General features: G+C 37.4%; 1 long non-coding RNA gene across 1 annotated transcript; it reads left to right on the top strand.

Annotated features, from left to right (window-relative positions):
- Positions 1–2,125: 2,125 nt before the first annotated feature.
- Positions 2,126–3,483, top strand: LOC125251799. Its single transcript, XR_007181079.1, has 3 exons — positions 2,126–2,318; positions 2,464–2,534; positions 3,327–3,483. It is a non-coding gene; the product is annotated as an uncharacterized LOC125251799 (long non-coding RNA).
- Positions 3,484–8,809: the final 5,326 nt, after the last annotated feature.

The raw sequence follows: 8,809 nt of genomic DNA, 5'->3' as shown, positions 1-8,809 counted from the left end.
CAACTGACTTGTATTTTACATGTTATCTACGGAGAAGTTTAATGTACAGTGAAGTTTAAAATAAACTTTGCCGGACGAGAGCGGCGCAATGCGTCGCGACTCGCGACAAATGCCAATAGAAGGACGTCTGTTTATTCATCTGTGTGAATAAATAATTGTGCCCTCATGTGCTATCTGAATTACAAATACAAGTTTTCTAATTAGAACTTGGACATGTACAGCATTGGAAGTCAAATTTACGAACCCGGAATGATACCCGAGCCCTGAGATGGGTGGGCCATTAACTTTAAACGTGACGGAGAAAACCACTAATACCCCATTAATCCACATCAACTACACTGCGTTGTCTTATTTATAAAATAGATAAGCATTTGATGCATATTAATCAAGTAAAACCAGACTGTAAAAAAATATGGACGTAGTGTCCGTGACGTTACCCATAGATTTCTGAACAGCAGTTTTGGCGCGTAAATGAGGCCGCGGCCATCTTTGCTGCGCGTCACCACACGTCACTCCCAGATAACTGAAAATGGGCAAAGAGGCGGGGAGGTGGTTTGAGCTGATGTGACTGGTTGCTGAAACCACGCCCGCCTAGCTCGACGTGACCATGTTAGCAAGCAAAATGAGCTATCTATCTAGATACTATCTAAGTTATTAATGAAGATAAGTTTTATCATCAGAAAGTTCTAAAGGTTTACTGTCAATCTATGGTGTTTTTTAAGATATAGATGCTCGAACACCAGTAATTTGTGTTGGGTGTGCAAATAACAACATGGAAAATCAAAATGGGACTTCATACCTTTATAATAGCGATCGTGAATCATTGAATCCAATCTGTGGCACTTATATAAATAATAAATAAATATAATGTCCATTGCAAAACAAAAAACAGTACTTTTTGTCCATGAAATATTGATATATTATCCATTGTTTGCATAACATTTCTTCTGAATGATCTGCTCTCTGTCATGGTTCTTCAAGAAATAATGCAATGAGCAGCGTTTATGTTGTAAAACTGTATTAGATCGTATCTAACAAACAAATGAGCCCGTGTCCAAAGTATATTTTTTTCAAAATAGTGCAGCAGTTTTAGTTATAATCTCCAAGCAGTGCTGTCAGATTTTGATATCCTCCCTCCCGCCATTGTCATTGTAGTAAATCTCACAACCAAAACTTTCAGCCAATGCCACGATCCAACAACGTGTGTTCTGTTTCTTCCGCATGCATGCACATCTACACAGACACACATCAGTCTCGAATATTATGCAGCAAGCCATATTTTATAATTGTATAAAATAATCGAGCACAAATACGGCTGAGATGCCAAATTCAGCGGCTGGAATTAACTGAGGTAACATGACGGCTCACAGACAACAGCGCAATCTACCTGTCACTCAAATGACCACGCCCTTAATTATGCAGAACTTTAAGGCTTAATATAATTTAAAAGAATGAGTTAGAAAAAAATTCACCCCCCTCACAGTTGTCATGAAGGGCAAAATTAGCAGTATAGACCAAAACCACAATTTGAACCAACTTGTAAACAAGTTTTTTTCTGCTGTAAACTTGGCCAATTTAACATGGGACTCAATGAGATTCTGCTCTCTTTTGGAGCCTGTCCCTAGCGGCCAGTCGATGAATCGCAGTTTAAGTCACTTCCGTATTGGCTTCACGAGAGACTGGGGGAGGTTGCCGCTTGAGTAAAACAGAGATTATACTCCCTATTGAAGCTATACAACATTGATACATTTTCTAGTGTATGTGTTCAGGCAACCTTAAAGGGATAGTTCACCCAAAAATAAACATTTCTTCACCCTCAAGTTGCGCCAAACCTGCATAAAATTCTTTCTTCTGCTGAACACAAAAGAAGATATTTTTTAACAATATGGGTAACGTTAGCCAAACAGTTGATGGACCCCATTGACTTCCATAGTATGAAAAAATAAATAAATTAATTAAAAAATACTACAGAAGTCAATGGGGTCCATCAACTGTTTGGCTATCAAAAATTTTCAAAATATCTTCTTATGTGTTCAGCAGAAGAAAGAAATTCATACAGGTTTGTAACATCTTGAGGGTGAGTAAATGATGAAAGAATTTTCATTTTTGGGTGAATTATCCCTTTAACTCTACCAGATGATCGAAAATTTATTGCTGATAGGCTACTTACTTGAATGCAGTTGTTCCAAAATAAATTAACTGTTCAAATTTCAAATCAAGTATATTTATTCAAATTTTATTAAAATAAATCTATTTCTGACATTAACATTTCTAACATATGTTCCACAGATTGCACTCACCATTCAAGCTCATGCAAGGTAAGTTGGCAATACTTCTTACAGCCTATATATGCAACACTGATTAAGCTTGCAGTACTCACTCTGCCAGGACATGTATATAGTTGTATGTAGATGGAAGTGTACACTGTTAATGTTCGCTGCAATTTACTTTTGTTTTTAACAGCAAGTTGAAGATAAGCGAGATGCTGTTATTCGCTGGGAAAATCATCTGAGGAGCTCATTGAAGCCTAACAGGTACATTAATAGATGAATTCAAATTTCGTTTTGACTTAGGATATGTACAGTACTGCAGAAGTCTAAGGCACATTAGTATTTTCATCCCCAAAAATGTTTTTTACTTTTTATATCTTTGTGCTTTAGTTTGTCATGAAATATCAGTTTACATTCCTAAACATTCATTTTGCCATTATTTTTAATAATCCAGTGAGATTTTTGTATGCACAGGGAGTCTGACAACAGTTGGTGCTCCACAGATCTGGTCTCACCATCATTGAGTCTGTCTATTATAACATGAAGAAAGAAATGAAGCTGAGAATAAATGCGTAAATTAAGAAAAACTGTGGCAATGTCTGCAAAATGTAAAAAAAAAAAAAAAAATTACATGCAAAGCTATCTGAAAAACAATATCATAAGTAAATATAAATATAATAAGTGTACTAGGCCAAAAACTGTTTTAAGTACAAAGGGTGATCACACCAAATATTGATTTAATCAATAGAAGGTAAATTAAAATCAATTTATGAAAGCATTTTAAAGGCATCCTCACTTTACAGAATTTTTACACAAGTGCCTAAAACCTTTTACAGTACTGTAGCTTTGCAGGTATTTTTTAAGCGACTTGCAGATACAGTTCTTCTGGATTTAGTCTGTCATAGTCCCTCTTTCCCTCTTTCTTCATGCAATTACAGATTTAATTATGTCGAGACCAAATCTCTGTGTGTGGCACTTATCACATAAAATTAAAGAGAAAATTCAACTTACTGTGCAGTATTGTAACCACTTTGCAATTATTTGTGTATTTGACAGGATGTCAGCAGAGACATGATTAAAGATTGCTTCACCAGTCATGAAACGAAGATCATTGAACTGGGCAACACTGTAGGAGAGGAAGATGCCAACATGGCTGACGTCGATATCGTCATTGAGGGAACTAAGGTGCTGTTTAACTCTGATTAACCCTCTACCGCACGCATTATGATAAATTTATATATAAAAAAAATTTGACTCTTTTTCTTTTCTTAGAGTGGCTTAACTTGAAGTGCTGTAAAAAAAAATTTGGAAAAAAATATTATTTTAAGGTACTTTATGATATGTTGCCATATGGCAACAACGTACAATAGTGGAAATAACTTAGAATAAGTGTAAGTATATATAGTTAATATTTTTCCTCAGAAATGTTGTTTGCATTGAATCAATTGGTGCTATTATAAGCTTTAGCAGTAAATATAAACAACACCTTATACTTATTTTCCAATATCTTGTGCTTTTATTTATTCCATTCTCTTTTGCAGAATAATGCTTTATATTCTTTGAATTTCATTAAGTTTTTCGTGAATATTATTTAAATTGCAAATGTAGACAGTTAAAAACAAATCTAATACTGTTCATCATGTATCATAAAACATTGGCATAAAACCAAAAACATTGCAGTTCATGAAAATTCAACATTACGCAATCTTATGAGAGGAAGGTTATGAACATGAACCCCCCAAAATCCTTGAAACTTCACCTTTTTTCTGTACGAAACTTCAAAAAGCATTTTTTTTTTTTTCAGAGGTGAGACACAGGTACACATCACATTTGGTGCACTTCACCCTAACAATACACTTACAGCCACTTGCACCGGCCTTTTTGAGACACAATGGTGGGCCAGTGGTAGGTCTGGGCCAGTAGTACTGGCTGTGGTGGCAGTTCTCCGATGTTGATTTAATCCATAATACAAATGCCATGGCAGTCCTTAACATATGACTAATCAACATTATATCACTAGCATTAATGTTTTTATTGTTACAGCTTAACAGACTGCAGCTGACCTTTGCTAGCTATCTAACCTATTATAATAATGTCATTCCATTATTGCACAGTGTTGCCATATAGCAACACAGACATTTTATCGATTTACCAAAAAATAATTTCATAATTTTTTTTGAGTGGTGAATATGTCATCACTTACCTGAGATGATGTTAACAATGTTTTTGTGAATGTGACATGGGCGGGTCCTTGTTTGTTACTGACGTTTTAATTTGCTTTCAGCAACTACATACAAGAGACGGCAGTCTGTCAGAAAATCGCGCCACAGAAAAAAAATCGCATGTCATGTGACTTAACCAAAGCACATCATTGGCTAAACTAAGGTCTTCTCTTACCAACAAAAAAAGAGAGAATGTTCTGTTAAAGAGACAGTGGCAAGGAAATATATGGCAACACTATGCGGTAGAGGGTTAAATCTGATTGCTTTCTGAACCACACATTGGCAGCAATGTCATTGGACCTTTTGGGGTCTGGATAAATAGTAAATACATAGTTAAAATAGTCATTGTGACTATAGTGGTTCAATTGTAATATTTTGAAGAGAGAGGTATAACAAAACAAATTCATTCAACAATTTGAACTGTTTCATACCTAGTGAACTCAGTGCAGGATTCCATGCTGAAGGCCAGCTCATTTTATTAGCCGCCTCCTATCAGCATCAAACCCATGTGTTGTGCTGCTCACGTGTTCAGCTTCGGCCAATACTGAGTCGACATATGGACGTAAACATGGAAGCCTGCATTGTCACTACCTATGACAATGGTTCAAATTGTTGATTTAAGTCTTTATTTTTGTTTTGTTTTTGTGTACAAAAAGTATTCTTGTCGCTTCATAACATGAAGGTTGAACCACTGTTATCATGTTGACTATTTTAACAATGTTTTTACTATTTTTCCAAACCTCAAAACGTGCAATGACATTGCTGCCTATGTGTACTTCAGAAACCCTTGGAAGATGAACAAAGGTTTTATGGGTGTGGAATGACATGAGGGTCAGTACTTAATGAGAGAAATGTCATTTTTGGGTGAACCTACCCTTTAAACTATCCCCCAAAGCTGAGAAACACATTTGAAGTCTTTCAAAAATCTTTCTTGGGCTGGATGCTTTAAAGGGTTAGTTCACCCCAAAATGAAATTTCTCTCATTAATTACTCACCCTCATGTCGTTCCACACCCGCAAGACCTTCGTTTATCTTCGGAACACAAATTAAGATATTTTTGATGAAATCTGAGGGTATCTGATCCACACATTGGCAGAAATGTCATTGCATTGTTTGATGTCCAGAAAGGTAGTTAAATATTTTTTAAAATAGTCAACATGACTACTGTGGTTCAACCTTAATGTTATGAAGTGATGAGAATACTTTTTGTTCACAAAAACAAAACAAAAATAACAACTCGTTTACGTCCATGTGCCTGTTCATTAGTGGCCGTTTCCTGCGTCACGCTGCTCACGTGTTCAGCTTCGGCCAATGCTGAGTTGCTGTTCGGACGTAAACAAGGAAGCCTGCACTGAGTTCACTATGTATGACAACAGTTTAAATTGTTGAATAAAGTCATTATTTTTGTTTTGTTTTTGCACACAAAAAGTATTCTCGTAGCTTCATAACATAGAGGTTGAACCACTGCAGTCACATAGACTATTTTAAATATGTTTTCAATTACCTTTCTGGATGTCGAAAGGTGCAATGATGTTGCTGCCAATGTGTGGTTCAGAAACTCTTGGATTTCATCAAAAGTATCTGCAAAAAGTCTGCTAGTTGGCCATTTTGTTTGACACTTACACTTTTTGTATTTGCTCATTTGTTCAGCAAGTGAGAAAATTCTAAAAAGGCTAGTTATTTTAAATTAAGTTTGTACTATACTGTACTGTTTCACAGAAACATTGCAATGCAGTGTAATATATAATTAAGTTTTGTACGTAAGATCACAGTTAAGCATCTAACGTTAAATTGTTGTTGCTCTGTTAAACACATTGAAACATCTGTGATAGGATAAAAATGCTGAACCACTTTGGTCATGTTTTTGGCCAACAGCAGTTAATCTTAATGAATGTGTCCATTAATTTTTGTCCATTTGTTTTATCATTGCCTTTGTTTAATCTGTTCTTTGAAGAGTTTAATTCAAATAAAAGTACTCAAGGAAAATGTCTGTTAGTGTAACAGAGTAAACTTAACTTAAAATTGTCTAATTAAGCTACTAATAATTATGTTTAGGCTTTTACTTGCCAATTATTTGTAAATTTACTAGCCTTTTCTGAGTGAAAAAATTTCCAAGCTTTTTTCAAGTAAATCCTACTACAAATGTTTTACAGTGTGCTCCACAGGAGAATAAACATGAGGAAACACTGAGGCCAAATTTCCTTAATCATTCATCACAATGAGTAAAACCAAAGAATATAGTTCTGATGTGCAGCAAAAGATTGTTGAGCTTCACAAAATAGAAAGTGGCTGTAAGAAAATAGCTAAAGCATTGAAAATCCCCATTTCCACCATCAGGGCAATAATTAAGAAGTTCCAATCAACTAAAGATGTTACAAATCTGCCTGGAAGAGGACGTGTGTCTAAATCGTCCTGATGTGAAGTGAGGAGGAGAGTTTGAGTGGCCAAAGACTCTCCAAGGATCACAGCTGGAGAATTGTGGAGATTAGTTGAGTCTTGAGTCTCAGAAAGCCTAAAAAACATGATCAAACAGCACCTACATCCCCACAAGTTGTTCAGGAGGGTTTCAAGAAAAATCCTCTGCTCTCATCCGGAAACAATCTCCAGCATATTCAGTTGTCAGACACAACTGGAACTTCATGGCAGAAATCCACCTAAGTGCCATGTAGATTACATCAAGGAAAAGGATGTCAGCATCAGATAACGATGGTGGTGGGGAATGCAGTGCCCCCACGAACATTCCATGTGTTCTTCCTGTAAAACAAGCAAATCTTGATGTTTCAACCATCACCACAGAGGAAAGTGAATGCACTGATTTTTGTCTTCATAACTGAAAATGTGCAACCCTTCTCATTAGTGGAGAATGCACTTCCGCAAGCTTATACAGGGAATTAGTGGAGGGAAAACCCCTATATGCAGAAAAATGTTGAAGCTGAATGTGGGAAATGTCTAAAATGTCTAGAATTTAGCTCAGGAACAAAGCAAGAGGATGTGAATGCAGCAAACCCACCAGATGGGTTTGGTGCACACATGGATAAAAAGTTCCCCATGCCCACGGTTAAATATACTGCAGGATCTTTAATGTTGTGAGCCTATTTTTCTGCTGGAGGTCCTGGACATCTTGTTCAGATACATGGCAGCATGGATTCTATCAAATACCAACAGATAAAAATCAAAACCTGACTGCTTCTGCTAGAAATCCAATAATGGGCCATGGTTGGATCTTCCATCAGGACAATGATCCAAAACAAACATCAAAACCAACACAAAAATGGGTCACTGAGTACAAAATTAAGCTTCTGCCATGGTCATCTCAGTCCCCTGACCTGAACCCTAAAGCCGAGTTCAGACTGCATGATTTTAGCCCCGATTTTGGCTCGCCGACAGGTTTTGAGAAATCGCCGACAAATGCCCGAAATCACAGGCAAATCAGTGCTCGTTCACGCGAGTGACAATCACGCAGTGTGAATGAGCAAAGACGCGATCTGAGAGAATCGCCAACGAGTCACCGACGCCCCTGAGATATTTGGCATGCTAAATATCTGGACCTGTCCGCGATTCAAAATCCTGCTGTGTGAAAAGTGTTCTGACTGAAAACTACATCGGCGATGACCGACAGCCAATGAGAGAGCAAGATACAGAGCAGTGGGGAGTTCGGGGAGGAGTTATAGACCACTCTCACTGCAGAACACACAATCCTTGTTCCTCGCGTCTCCCCAACCATTTCCTCCTCCATATTCTTCTTTTCTTTTTCTTGTTTTCGCTGCAAATCAGTGCACAGGCAATTCGTATTGCAAGCTTCTTGCGTTCTACCATTTTTAATAATAATCCCAGTCTCGCGTGAGAACTCCGGTCTTGCATGAGTGATATTGCGTTGTTTCCTTGTCACATCTCGCGTATGTTTGGTTGTGAAACGTTGTTTGCGTGCCAGACAGAGTTGTCGGCGATTCTTCCTATTGTAAAGTCATGCAGTGTGAAACCTTCTGTCGCCGGTCCATCGTGCAGTTTGAACACAGCGACTGAATGCTGGCCAAGATAGTCATGCAGTGTGAAAAGAACAGTGACCCGACTACTTTGAAAATCGTGCAGTCTGAACTCGGCTTAAAGAAAATGAGTGGAGCGAACTGAAGAGAAGAAGCACCAACATGGAGCTGGAATCTGAAGGATCTGGAGAGATTCTGCGTGAAGGAACTGTCTCTGATCTCTTGTCAGGTGTTCTCCAAACTCATCAGGCATTATAGGTGAAGACTCAGAGCTGTTATCTTGGCAAAAGGAGGTTGCAAAAAGTTTTGAATAAAAGGGTGCCAATAATTGTGG

The sequence above is a fragment of the Megalobrama amblycephala genome, linkage group LG17, assembly GCF_018812025.1.
Source record: "Megalobrama amblycephala isolate DHTTF-2021 linkage group LG17, ASM1881202v1, whole genome shotgun sequence".
Lineage (NCBI taxonomy): Eukaryota > Metazoa > Chordata > Actinopteri > Cypriniformes > Xenocyprididae > Megalobrama > Megalobrama amblycephala.
The sequence above is the reverse complement of the archived record's forward strand: the minus strand, read 5'-3'. Positions and strand labels throughout refer to the sequence as shown.